The following is a 14,854-nucleotide window of genomic DNA, read 5'->3' as shown; positions in this document are numbered from 1 at the left end:
CACTGTAGCATGTACTGCAGGAAATCACTGACATGATTGAAATATCACTGAAACGCTTTTCCTATAGCTGCAAAATATTTTTTATATCATCTCCAGCATTGAAAATTGTGGACATTGAAAGAAGAATTCAAATTATCTAAATTTAGTTGTCTAAAACATAGGTGTCTAGTCTAATATAATAGTTGTGGCTCTCTCTCTAGTCAATGAAGAGAGACAGACAATGCAAGGAGGCAATTTATCCCACCTCTCTCATGCACCTCGGAAGGGCTGGATGCCCTGTGAAGGTGTCTAATTGAATGCACAGGATGTGGAATGGCTAGTTTAGACTATATGCCTGTCTTAAATGGTGAATGCTAGGTGAGATGTGTAGCACCACAGAGCTGTACAAATTCATGTACCAGTCAGAGAAGAAGATATCACCTCCCACTCATTCCTTACTTCTACTAGTAATACACCCATCAACAGAAGGAGCTTTTTCCACTTAGCATTTATATTCAAGTGCTCCTCTGCTACGAGCATTAAATCCATTTTTAGAGGCACATTGACAGCATACATTCACACATTCTGTAAATAGGCCCATGCACTCCTAGCTTCTGCCTGAATGTTTTTTTCTTTATTCTGTTGTCACAAAAACACACGCTGTGTGAAGAAGATAGATAGTTTATCAGACAACTTCGTCAAGACTCCCTTACTACTGTGTCCTTCTTATTGTCATATATGTTTAGCAACACTTCATGCTGATATGGGCCCTAGAAATGCATTTATATGCTAGGACCCAGGGTGCTGTCAATAAAATTCACAGCAATGTCCCTGCTTTGGGGAGATTACAACGTAAAACAGCACATCTGTTCATCATTCATTGCAAATGGGTAACATCCCATCTTGCTTTAGTTCTGAGGAGAAAGAAGGAAAGAAACATACCTCACCCAGTGAGTTTGAAGCTTGTGTTACAGAAGCACAGTACTTCGACAGGGGACTGTTATCACAAACCTGTAAGAGAAGACTTGATGGAGAAGGGGATGCAGTAGCCTCAGATCAGTTTGAATGATGACCACAGCAGGATGGCTTTTCTTAACCCAAAGTTTTGTACAGCAAGATTGCAGTTGTTACAAGTCTTGTCCAGACAAAGCTGCTGCTGAGGTAACTCCAGCTTCTTTCACATAAACCCAGCAGTTTAAGCAGAATATACAAGAAGCTGCTGCTGTTAAAAATATGCTCTGTGTACAAATAAACTGGCTTGCAGAACTGTGACTCCTTTTAAATGATATGGAGGACTAATGTTAATCTGACTGCAGCTCTTCATAGACAATGCTGAAAAAGCTCCTGCATTACCACACCAAACTGAAGCTCATTTTGATGTGAGAAATGTAAGAAAGATGTGCAGAAATGCCACTTCTTAAGTCAGCACTCTCAGATATCTTTGTTGGACATCATCATGCTCAACGGTGACATTGTCAAAGCTTGAAAGAACACTGTTGAAGGATTTTACAATATTTTCAAAAGCAGTTTACTCCTCCCTGGAAGGATTAATACTATTCAGATAAACCATCTTTGCTGGAGCAACAGAAAGGTCGATATGTATCTGATTTTTATTTACCAGACAGAGGACAGTTTTGTAGTATAGCTTCGTGGCAGTAGCTCCTTTTAGCATGTTACAGAATCACTTTTAAGAAAACAGCTTGTGTTTTGAAATCAAATTTGCCACTGGGGGAGTGTTTTGCTGTTGATTGGAAAGCTACTATTGTAGAATTGAACTGAAACTGAATTTAACTGAAAAGAATTCAGTTCCTGTGTCTTTTTTAATGGGGTCAGAAATGCTACTGTTTACATAAACTGCCAAATTGAGAACATGAGTACCTAGATGTCTGAGCTATAAGGGTTTAAGCCACAGTTTAATATTGGGTTCAATTTTAGAACTCGGGAATATAACAGACACTGCACTTTGTGGAAATGCCTAAGGGATAGACATGAATTCACTCTGGAAACAGCTGACATTATTTCAGGTCCTAGTACCATGAGCACTACTATTACTGCTGCCTCAGTTCCCTGCTTTCACTCCTGTGGTAGAGACAGCTGATAGAGCATATGAGCAATCCCCACCCATTCCTGTACAAACTCTCCATTTTAAGTCACGCAGCAGATCAACCTGGTTTGGGATAATCTAGCTGATTTAATTTTAAAGTGAATTAGGCTGGGAAAGAGCAGTCTCTTCACAGACATGATACAATTTCTTACAGATTCTAGGTGGCTCAGTGTGCCCTGGGAAAAGTCTAACGGCCAAAGGAAGCCATCATAGCTTTTGTTGTGTTGTGTAGGTAAAATCACTACTATCAGCCAAATCTTTGAGTGCCGTAAGTGGAAACAGCTCTACTGACTATCATTTAACCTACCCAGTGATTCTGAGTCCGTGTCTATGCAGGACACCAATTGCTTTAGTTTGATGTTGGTCTTCATGGCTATGTCAGTGCTAGTAAACAATATGGGCAAAGGGCTGTTCTCTAAAAAATGCTCTTTCCTCCCAAAGCAGGCTAACCTTGCCCAGGTTGCCCATTGGGAATCCACCTGGGAATGTGCTGCTTGACATGGGCCCAAAACCATTCCATGAAGCATGCTTACAACCAAATAACAGAGAATGTCCCCAGAGGGTGTTCAAGTCCCTTGTGTCCAGTTGTGTCTGGGGGTGTAGGTGTAGCCCGGAGGATCTGAGAAGCAAAAGTTTTCCATGCTGAGCAAAACGGGATGAAAGACCAGATGCATAACCTGTGTTTGTAACATGGCTTGACACCTGCTCCCTGAGCAAATTTGGGTTCTAATTCTACTTTCATATTACCATTTGTTCAGACTTACAGAGGACAAGTCTTTCATTAAGCCAGTTATTAATGTGATTTTGATGTTCTTAGTTGTTTGCAAGTACTGTCTTAGCCTGTTCACAACTAACAGTGATGTACAGTGCAAGTTATATACTGAAACTTTATCGTTAGAGTACAGAGAGTTTCAGGTTTTATAAGTGGAGCTTTGGGGATGCTGAATAATGTTATCAGACAATGTCCTGTCGCCCTTGTTCTGTACTCTATCTGTGGAGCGGAAGAGTTATATTTCATATTGATAAAGTTGTATTAAAAAGACTGGTTTTAGTGGCTTCAGCATGTGTTTCTTAAAAATTAAATTCTGTTTCTATTTTAAAGAAACAACAGGGAAATAACAGTGACAAAGAAAATATTCCTAGGGAAGTATCTTCTCGAAATTCCAGATGGAACTGAGAGAGGCAAAATGCAGCTGTCCCAGTCTCAGAAAAAGGGCCCTGACATGGGGAGATGATACTCTCATCTCTGAAGATATTTCCAGACTTCACATTTTTCAGGTGTTCTCTGTTCCCCTGTACAGTTTGTTTCTCCTAGAAAGCCCAGGCATGGAGCAGAGCAGCTATTGTAGTGACATGTAACAGAAAGATGGTGCTCATCCCAAGAGGCTGAGGATAAGATCTAAAATATACACCTCTCTTTATTTAGGCAGAATGCAAGGAGACAAACCACAGGTGCTTACTTTTCCTCGCAAACACCTCCTTAGGGACTGAAGCCAGCTGAGGCACACCTCTGACCATTATTACATGCTGTTACAAACAGGCTGGTAGGTACCAGCCACAGACACTCTAGCACTTCTTGCCAGAGCTCCTCACAAAGATTTTCTTTTTTCCTGCTATTAGGCAGCTAATATATACTCTTTTTTTTCCCCTCCAAATTTGTTTTTATTCAATTAGTTACTTCCTGCATGAAAAGCTAAGGATGATTTTCTTTCTTGTTAAAGCTATGCGTTCACTTGTTGGGTGGATCAACAACAAAAAAGGTTATGCGTGTACAATAAATGTTTTAGGCAGGTGAGTCATGCCCCTGATTTCCTTATGAATCGAGATTTTACTTCAAATATTTTGCCTAGGTTCCTTTGTGCTTTTTTTCTGCTACCTGCTGTAAGAGTTAAACACCCAAATTTCCTGTGATTGAAGCTGTGAACAGACGGGTTAGCATAAAGGAAAGTGTTGAGAGAGACCAAATGAGCCAGGTTTCTGTCATTCTTTTCAGGCTGATTACAAGTCCCACACTGTGCTATGCCCCCTTGGAGTATTTTACAAAAGATTTAAGATCTGTCGAAAAGGTAAATGAAAATAATCCTGGAAAAAAATAGAAAGATTTTTCTGAGTCTTTGTTCTACCCAGATAAGGGGCTGTTTCTGTATCATTCACAGTCTTCATGCACAGTGAAGCTTGTTGACATTCAGAATGGCTTTAATAGAGTGTCACTGTACTTGGGAGACATCCTAGACTGCACCATGCTTCTGTCATGTTGGAGTTGCCCTCCCCTCCAAATAGTTGTTGCTGTTTTGTGAAAAAAATGTGGGTTTTTTCAGCCTTCCCACAAAGCATGTATATTATTCTCTGAACAGTCTCATTAAAAAAACAGAAACTTAACCACCATTCACTTGCCAGACTTTAAGACTGGGAAATAACAGAAGTGATACAAACTGTGTTAATATTATTTTAATCACATGTTTCTTTTAATCTTCCACACATCAGAGGTAAAATAGCTTTTCCCGAAGAACATAGCATTCAAATACGTATTTTGTATTTTCCCCTGCTGTGTTAATGAAACTGGGCAGGTTTTAGGGAATTCAAATTAGTCTCCTCTTTAAATATTCATTAATTTAATCAGGAGGACTGGAAAATTGGTCACTAGCTATTCAGTAAATGGCACTCTCAAATTGGCTATGTCCTTATGATTGCTATGTTTTTTTTAATAACATTGATTTCTTTATGCAGTGAAATAACATATTGATACAATTACATTCAGGGCCATTAGTAGGTTTATTGGTCAGCTGTTTTCTGTAGGGCTCCTGCTTAACAAATAATACCTTGATATGACCTTGTATATACTTTGTGAAGGCATTAAGTAATATTTCTCTGACTGTCAAATCAGTAGCAAACCTCAGGGAGCCCATAGCCATAAACACTGTAAAACTCAAAACAAAAAAGATGTAAGCACTTTGGGAAAATGTACACTAAATCCTATTTTTGATGAAACAGACTCTTGAACGTGTAAGTGATTCTTGAATATGGACCTTATGCTGTTATTTACTTGCTTTTTAAAATGCTACTTATATTGCGTATACCTATATTACAGACCTGCCATATTTCTGTCCCAGATTTCCTAGACGGAAGTTTATGAACATGCCCATGGAGTCTGCTGTGGACAGGGTGTACCTGGCCTCCCACGGATCTACTGCTCAAATGACAAGTATTCGCAGAGTAAGCCTGAGGTCTCCTCCATGCGGTAGGCTTGCTGAGGAAGCACTGACCATCTGTCCAACACATGAGCAGTACATCTGACCCCTCACCATTCAAGCACATGCACCAAAGAGCTGAGCTGTGTATGCGTAAGGGACATTTATTAGGAATTTGGGGAGGATTGGAGAGGTTCCTGTCCTCTTCTGACTGGTGGAGATCCGGAAATCCAAGACTAGTGTCTGGAGTCTTCTTTTCCCACCCATAAAAAATCTTCTGGTTAGAAAATCATGTGGAGAACCTTGATAACAGCACTTTTATGTACTGTAGGTAAAGTCAAGGGAGCATTTGAGGTAAGAATGCAGGAATAATTGATGTTCACCTTCACGTCACATATTGCCCGGTCAGGGAAGATGCGGAGCACTACCAGGAATCCCATCCTCGACTTACAGTTGGTCTGTGCAATTTATCACTTAGCCAGTTCTTCATTTGTTGGTCACTGACTGCTTTTGTGCAATGATGAATGAAACTGCCCAGTATGTTAAAGGGAAATTTCAGAAGACAAATAAGAAACACAGATACAGGTCACAAAAATAATCCTACTTCCTAATCTTCACAGGAATACGTTTCTTTACTAGTAAAAAGAAAGGAAACAGGAATGTATACATTCAATTATTACAAAGTTTTCTATTCTATATACTGAACATATTATAGCCAATAGCATCTATATACATCAGCTTCTTCAAGCTACTGCATAGGGATGTGAACCTTCTTCAACAAAACTCCCCTGTTTCCAAAAGCCAAAAATACCAATTTTCCTCACATATTCTGAATAATAAAGTTATTCTTGACCTGTGGCAGTAAAACAGGGACTACATTTTTTTCTTTTGATCCTATGTATGTTATTTTACTGAAGTCTGTGCTATGGTAAATGGTTGCTTCAAGGACAGACAAAAAAGGTGCAACCTGAACTCCTGAGATACAATTTTTGGAGAAAATATGGGAATTGCGCCAAGGAGATGGGGTACATAACGCATTGGCTGGGGTTTATGTCCTTGACTGACTCTTCTATCATTCTCAGCAGGGGACAGAAATTCTTCCTCGGCTCCAGAGGAGGAGGTTGGTGATGGGTGACCTGAACCCTGGGTCATCCTGTTGCACGCACGCCTGCACTTAAGACCAGCTGTGCAAGACCTCAGTGTCTGTGTAACCCCTCTGCCAGCCACCAACAGAAGCCAAATATCATCATAAGCAAAAAGCTCCTGGTTCAAATCTTACTGGTTTATTTTTCAAAGTTAATAAACAAACAATGATTGCTAAACAATACACGAACACAGACATACTAAGAGGAAAAGAGAATATGGGGCTGCACCAGGCGCAGATGCCCAGGCGCTGGCAGCGGGGGCTGTGGGGCAGCCCCTGTGAGGAGAGGCCGGGGCTGCCCTGGGCCGGACACAGCCGGTTCCAGCCGGCTCCAACCCACCCACCGCAGGGCACAGCTCAGCCCCGCAGCCACGGCGGTGGCACCTCGGGGACAGTGTGTGTAAGAAAGGGCAAAACTACCAGAGACCAGAGAGGAGTGAAGAAAAAAAGAGTGAGAAACAACCCTACGAGCATCAGGGTGGGAGAAGAAGGAGGAGCAGAAGCAAAAGTTTCCCCTCAGCCCATGGAGAGGACCGTACTGGAGGAGGTTCTGCTGAAGGACTGCAGCCCATGGACGATCCACGCTGGAGCAGGGGAGCAGCATGAGGAGGAAGGAGTGGCAGAGAGGAACTGTTATGGACTGAGCACAACCCCCACTCCCCATCCCCCTGTGCTGCTCAGGATGGGGGAGGCAGAGGAGGCAGGAACGGAGGAGTGAAGCTGAGCTTGGGAAGAATGCAGGGTGGGGGATGTGTTTTAGTTTTTGTCTTTGTTTCTCACCATCCAACTCTATTTTATTTGGCAATAAATTATATAATCTTCCCCATGTTCAGTCTGTGATGGTAATTGGTGAGTGATCTCCCTGTCCTTATCTTGACCCATGAGCTTTTCCATCTTATTTTCTCTGCCTGTCCTTTTGAGGAGGGGGAGTGAGAGAGCAGCTGGGTGGGCATCTAGCAGCTGGCCAAGGTCAAGCCATCAGAGGAGAATGTGGAGAAAATACAGCATCTTCACTTAGCTAGATATTTACCCCAGGGAATAAAAAAAACCCATACAAACCCCACTTCTTTCTATCTAACTCTATTAATCCTTTGCCTCACTTTCCCCACCTGCATGTTTATGTTTATAGAGGCAGTGGATCTATGAATATCAATTTCCTCCCTCTCTAATATTATCTGTGCTTACTGCTTGTTGGTGAAAACACATAGCCTGGCAGTGCTTTGAGCCTCAACTGTCTGCCTCAGCTAGGGAGTACTGTGGCAAAAGAAAGCTTCCAGCTATCTGTGGAAGCAGGCAAACCAGGTAGATTTCATTCATTTTGCTTCAGTGGGTCAAAACACTTAACAAAAACTCCTTTCTTGGCACTAGGGGTTTTCCATGTGATAGGCTGTCCACATGGCTGTAGACAATATGCCAGTGCTTTAGGAGTCTGTGAAGATTTAGGATACTGCATTTTTGTCATATCCAGCACAAGCATAAACTAGGTGATTTCTTTCCTCTTTGGAGCTGTCCAAGGGTAGTTTGAAGCATTTGAAGACTCCTACGATGTTTCTCATTCAATTTGTCTTCTTTAGGTCAACAGCCTGAGTCTGTATTCAGTCTGAGTTCAGTATTTCTTTACGAGTCATATTTTTTAGCCATCTCAGCATTCTTGTTGCTCCACACCATCCTCAAAGCTGAGGTACAAAACCTTGGATTGACACCTCTAGTTTACACCTTCAGCATTATTCCACATTATTAAGGCTGAATTACCATAGCTCTACAAGTCTATTCATACCACCTATCACTAAATTACCTGTGCTCAGTTTCCTTCATGTTCCTGTTAAGGAATATCTGCTTACATTTGTTTGCCCTCATATCACAGAATCATGGAGTAATTCCATCTGGAAGGGACCTTGGGGCTGTTCAGCCTCTGCAAAGAGCCTGTCGATCTCTTGCTCATCCTCCCTGACAGTGGGCAGCTGCTCATCTCCTCTGCAACTCCTTCTGCCAACAGCTCCTCACCCAGTGCACATATCCAGCCACAAGGACATCATCACTGTCCCCTGCCCTAGCCCTGGAGCAGCAACCAGACACTGCCTGCTGCCTGAGACTGGGATGGTGGCATCCTCCCCCAGAACTCTGTCTGGGTTGAGGCCTCAGATATGCTGAGGTCCTTGCTTCCTTCCAGGTAGGAGACCATGTCCCATCATGCCTCACCACCGTCTGGGGTTCATGTATATAAAACCTTTCTGGTTTTAGGTATATATACACATCATTTTTATATTTTGGTTCTTCCAGTTGTCTGAAGAAGGTTTAATCTACTTCTTCCCAGTCAGGAGGTCTGTAGCAGACACCCATCACAATGTCATCCATGCTAATCTACCCTCTAACCCTGACCCATAAGTTCTCAGCTGGCTCATCACCCCTCCCAAGGCAGAGCCAACTGCATCCCTGCTGCTATCTCACATAAAGGCAACTCCCAGTTGTGCTGATTTTCCAGAAAATGTATGAGATCTTTCCCCATCATGCTGTCATGTAGGCTTGACCTTATTTGTGTGCTGTGAGGGCCTGTTTCCTTGCAAGGTGGCTCAGGCTTGGCTCCCCAGCCAGTTTAGCCCCATCTCTGCCCCACACCAGAGGAAGAGGCAGGCCCCATATGAAAAGAGAAGAGTTGGGGGTTTTTTGCTAGCCTTTTCTTTCATTTTTCATGACCTTTCTGAATATAAAGGTTGGGGTTTTTTTCCCCACTAACACTTTGTTTTGAACGGTTGGCAATCTTTGCTGGTACTTGCCTAAAGGAAAAAGATACACCAACGAGGAGGGGAAGTGCTTTAACAGTAAGCTCCAGTGCCATCATGCCCAACGTGGCTTTTTGTCTTGAACAAATGTAGGTGAGAAGCTGCTGCCTTCGAGGCCTGACTGAAATCAGAAAAGAAAACTAACAAGCTGTGAAGACTGTGACCTTTCCCCATAAAAGAATTGAAAAGACAGTTGAAGAAAAACCCCACAACATAGTTCAAAGTTCTGAAAAGAAGAAAACAAACTGGAAAAGTGTGGAGGAGAAAGTTCTGGACTCACAGCACTTAAGTATAGGCTCAATTTTGTATGTGTCAGTATCCCACTGATCTCAGAAGGTCTCTTTAGTGAACTGAAACACGTGCACTCAAGTGCTTGGCTTAGCCTGTGTACATCTCAAAACATCAGGAGATATCTCAAGGAAACAAAAATTTAATCAGTGGCATTCTTACAGCCCAGACAAAGGTTTTTAAAAGGCGATGATTTTGAAAACCTGGATGCAGAAGGCCCTGGGCTGGCTGGAAAGAGTGAGGTGGTGTTTTGTGAATGAGTTATCATAGTGTCTGCTGATTCAGACATTAGCAGTTGAGGAAATGACCTTATTTTTACATTGAAAAAATGTTATCAGATGTGACTAATTGGAGACTGGAGGCAGGGGAGAGCTTAGAGGCACAGTAATTGTTCTTGTCTGATCAGAAGGATCAAAAGAGAATCCCTTAGAGAGCTAAATTAAAAAATGAGATTCCTGTGGCATGTTGATAGTAAGATTTATTTCTTCTGGACATGCCTGGATAAGGAGAAAAGAGCTGAATATGATTAAATACAATTTTGCTGCCAAAGAGATGAAGAATTTGTTCTCCTTATTACATGCCTTGTACTATATAATGGTCACATTTCCATTTGTCTGCTCGAGTCAAACTTTAAAAAAAAAAAGATAAAACTCTTCTGTTCTTTCAGGAACAGAGAATGTACTTTCTGGCTGTGACATATGTGTGTTTATAGGAATTTCAGTGTTAAGGACCTGAATGAATGATTTCTAACAATGATTTTCAGTTTAAGAATTTTCTTTCAAGACCATATTGACCCTCTGTCTTATGGCTGAGGATGCATAAAGACCACTCACTTAAACACTGAGTCTCTTGTGGCATCGCAGAGCACATGCAGTAAGCCCAGAGTACCGAGGCCAAGGAGTGGGAGACCTTTGGGAAGCCCAGCACAGCCAGCTGCCACCACCAGCCTGCCCAGTTCATCCTCTGAAGCCTGTCACCAGTCAGGACTTGGGCCTGGGGATGTCTGAGCTGCTGTGGCAACTGGTGCTCTGGGTGAGCACATCTGACTAGGAAAAAAAAGAGAAGATGCTGCTGTCCCCTGTATGTTCACCCCTGTCTGCACATGCTGGCATTTCCAAAATAGAACTTCTTTTTTCCCCTGAATACTTCAGATCTTAATGCCACTAGATGTGATAAAAGTGAATGAATTTACAGCTTTGTGATGGAGTATTGTACCAAATGCCCCATGGAAACTCATTTATAAGGGAACTTCTTTAGTATTATACAGCCTCATTCAGGAAAAGCTTCTGGGAGGGGCAGATCCTGGTGCACACACATGGGGCACTCAGAGCAGGAGATGTGCTGCGCCCAGCAAGCACAGCTGGGATTCGCTTCTTTAGGTTGTGCTTCAATGATGTCTCCTATTTTTTTCAGCTACAATGAAGTCTCACCAGGCAGGGACATAAAAACTGGTAAAATGGATGAAGTCAGTGAGAGGCTGAAAAATTCCCAGTCCTTTCTCTTGAAGCAGAAAAGCAATATCACTTGATAACGGAAGAAAAGAGATTTGAAAGCGTGTTGCCTCTTCAAGGTTTCCTTACCAGCACTCCTGCTCTGTCAGGGCTCTTCCACCACCTTGAGAAAGGGATGCGGAATACACACCTACATGAAGCACCCACTTCAACAGAGCATTTCTCTCTCACAGTGGTTTTCAAATCTTCTAACATGTAGGTAGTTGCTTTGAGTGGCTGAACCTGTCTGAACCTTGCTCAGGATACACTCTTCTCCGTTTCCCTTCACAGCTGCACAGAAGCTTTTCAGAGGCAAACCCTGTTCCTGGAGAGCGGGACAGGGCACTCCAGAATGGGGCCATCCCAGGCACATGGCTGCTTTGCTCTGGGGCTATTTGAAGAAATGATCATGTTTCACATAGGCTGTGCCTTCTGTCCCTCTGATGTTTCTCTAGCTGAATTCTTTTCAATAGACGCACAGCCAGCTCACACCACGCTGCTGACAGAAACAGCTGAGTTTCCTTCTTTACTTCTTGATTGATCTTCACCACAGTAGAGGAGATAGATACACGTAAGTTGGTCTCCTTCTCAGTGCCCTCATGACATGCTAGTTACAGAGCAGTCTTGAGTGTTGAAGATATTTCTGTCATTGTTGCGGGCTTTTCTAGAGGGGTATCTTGTTAATGACAGTATCGGATTTTTGCATTCTTCTCTGCTGTTGCTTTTATTACCCATTTCTGCTAGCGAAGGACAGAAGAGCCAGCACTGCTCTCTGTGACTGCCCTTTCCCTTTTGAGGCATTGCACTCTGTGCGAGTTGGACACAAGATGCATTTTTGTGTGCTTCTTAGCCAGGCACTTCATCTTCTCTGGCATTCAATGCCTTGGTACATTTTTCTTCAGCTTAACTAACAGGTTTTGTAAATTAGTGTACCACAAATACTAGTGTTTTCAGTTCTGGAGTGAATCCCAGAATAGAGAACCAGTATTTTTCCATTAAAAAAAAAAGAAATTAAAACGTGCTTTTCAAAGATGAAGAAAAGATGTAGGAAATATAGTAATCTACTAGAATAAAATGCTAATTTTTATTTCATATTTTATGGCATGTATTGCTCTGTTGTTTCAGTACTACAGTCAATGATGAAAAATAGGTCAGTTCCCAAACCACAGAGGACTGAAATGTCTAAGATCAAAAAAGACAGAAAGCAAGCAAGGAGGGAAGGAAGGAAGATATTACTATTTGTATTCCTTTGTAAGTCTGGTTTGATTAAACTCAGACAAAAAGTTTTAAGTTTTCCTAATGTCCCATAAGAAGTAAAAACCTTTAAAAATAAAAGTAAGACAGGTTAAGCTTTCACGTAATTACCAGATCGCGGTATTGGAAGAAGAAGAATTTAATCTTCAGCTGATCTCCAGGAAGGAAAAAAAAGTGTTATCACATTTCACAGAGGAACAGAAACATAAAAGCCTAAACTCTTCCTGTGCCACTTTGAGCTTGCAACCAGGACAGCTGTGTTAGGAGCATCAGTGTTCCCTTCAGCATTCACGGAGCGAAACAGGTACCTCCAGAGACGAGTTTTTTAAGGCAGCAATCTTGCTACCTACATGAATATGATCAACACCGACAACTCCAGTGCTTTCACAATCACACATGAGAATCCCAAAACCACAAACTGGCTCGAATCAAAAGATTTAAGAAAATGCACTCAAGGGTTATTCCATTTTCTGCAGCTGTTAGGTAGAGGTGGCTCACAATTTTTTCTTAAGACCCAGAAAGACTTTTTTAAAATATAAGTGTAAGATTCTTGAGTTATCTCACAACTATTGATGCTAAGGTTTTAAGGAAAAAAATGATGCAGCTCTCACAAGCTGCAGACTAAAGATGGAGAGCTGGCAACCTTCTATCTCCCCTCTCCAAATGATAGATTTGAAATGCCACTTTTTCAGCAGGGCTTCCCTTGCCCGACTGAAAAATTTTCTGTTGTTGTTTCATGTAGCCAGCCTGACCAACGAAGTGGTAATTCACGGCTGGCCGGCTGGTATCAGATGCTCACCCTGCCAAGGCTCTGCACACAATTCGCTGTATTGAAAAGCCAGCTCATTTCCACTTGCAGCCAGCTCTATTCATATTCCTCTCAGAGTTAGTGACAATAAATATTATAAAATCATACAAATCCAGATGGTGTGGGTTGAAGTTGCCAGCTGTTCTGGCAACACAAATTCACCACTTGTGAATTGCCTGTCTTGTCCTGCAGCTTGGCTTCTGCAGAAAGCACCTCATCAGTTTCCCATGGTCTCATTGCATTTCTTTACAAGCCATCCATCACCCACTCATCCTGAGATATTTTCAACTTTCACTGTAGATATATAAGAGAGATAGAGGCAAAGCAAATTGGAGGCAGAAAATCAAAGAATCTGTCACCTCAGAAACTGAGGATTATTTTTCAAACAGTGACCTTATCCTCTCAACAGCGTCCCAGTTTTCACCTATGAAAAAGAGACCACTTCAGGAGTTCAGCTGATTTTTACTAATTCTTTTTCATAGGAGACTTACAGCTAAAAGAGAAGCAAAGGCTCTCTAATCTTGCCAGTAGTTATCACTGCAAAATCAGGAGGAAATCAGTACCAAACGAACACAGAAATGGAAATACTGTCATGACGTGTGCAAATAGCGTTGTGTAAATCCTCAGCATTCTGACGATTGCCTTGTTTTAGCTTTGAGTGTTCGCTCTGAGTTTTGACTCTTTGAGCCTGGGCTGGTATCTGCAGGCTGGAGGCAATCTGCAGGCTGGAGGCAGTCTCCAGGCCAGTGAAGTTACTGTCCAAATGACCACCAGGGTTAGGAGAGAGACTGCAACATAGCTATGGTTAGCAGTGCTGTCATTAGCGTAGACGTGAACACTGATACGATTAACAAACGTGCAACTGCCATTAGTTTTGGTCCTCATATCAGCTGTCTTCTGTGTTTTTTTTGTTGAAAAGGGATGCAGACAAGAGTGAGCGGGAGGCAAGAGAGGTGGGATCAGCCCAAAGCCAGGACAGTGAGAACGACAGAAGAGAAAGCCTGAGCCCAGAAGAACAAGCAAAGCCATCAGCTGTGGGGACAGGCTGTAAGTCAGCAGGCTCTTGGGCTGTGGTGCCAGAAGGGAGCAGGCACCGGCAGTGGTGCAGATGCTCACAGCTGCTGCTCTGGTTGGTGCCATGGTTTGGGGTTGTGGTGGTGGGATGAAGGAGTTTGGGGAGGGAAGAAGACCCTCAAGGACCCTCCAGGCAGGTATCTGAGGCACCAAAGTGCCTTACCAGCAGTCTCTCTCATTACATTTGCAGCAACGACTATTCAATTACATTGTCTAATCTACTCTTCCCCTTGTCTAGCTATAAAATTGAAAAATAACAATAATGATGAGGCAGGTCCAGTCAAGCCATGAGTCAAGTCATCTGGCTGGGTTCAGTGAGGCGCACACTTGGCTGCAGGCACAGCTGCAGCATAGCTCAGGCAAAGCCCAGGGATCAGGGGCTGAGCTTAACCCCAACTCTCCTGCAAATCGGGGGGGGGCCCACAATGAGGTCTCTCACAGTTCTTTCTCCCACAGCTCTTTTCACAGCTGTGTGATCCCAGGTTACAGGGCTGCACTGGATCAGGGCTGCCCTTGAGCACAGGCAGCCAAACCCCTCATGAGATATTACAGAGCCTGTTGTTACACCCAGGACCCTGACATCAGGTTTGCACTTGGACAAAAAAAAAAAAAAAAAATCCAGAATTGTGAGAAAGGACAGCTGCTCCATGAGGATCTACAAGAGTGATCACTGGCCCTTGAGGAAATCCTGCTCAAGATAGGCTCAGGACTTTTTAACAAAGCTTTTCGCTCACATTACAGGAAA

This window comes from Nyctibius grandis, chromosome 1 (assembly GCF_013368605.1).
Source record: "Nyctibius grandis isolate bNycGra1 chromosome 1, bNycGra1.pri, whole genome shotgun sequence".
NCBI lineage: Eukaryota > Metazoa > Chordata > Aves > Nyctibiiformes > Nyctibiidae > Nyctibius > Nyctibius grandis.
The sequence above is the reverse complement of the archived record's forward strand: the minus strand, read 5'-3'. Positions refer to the sequence as shown.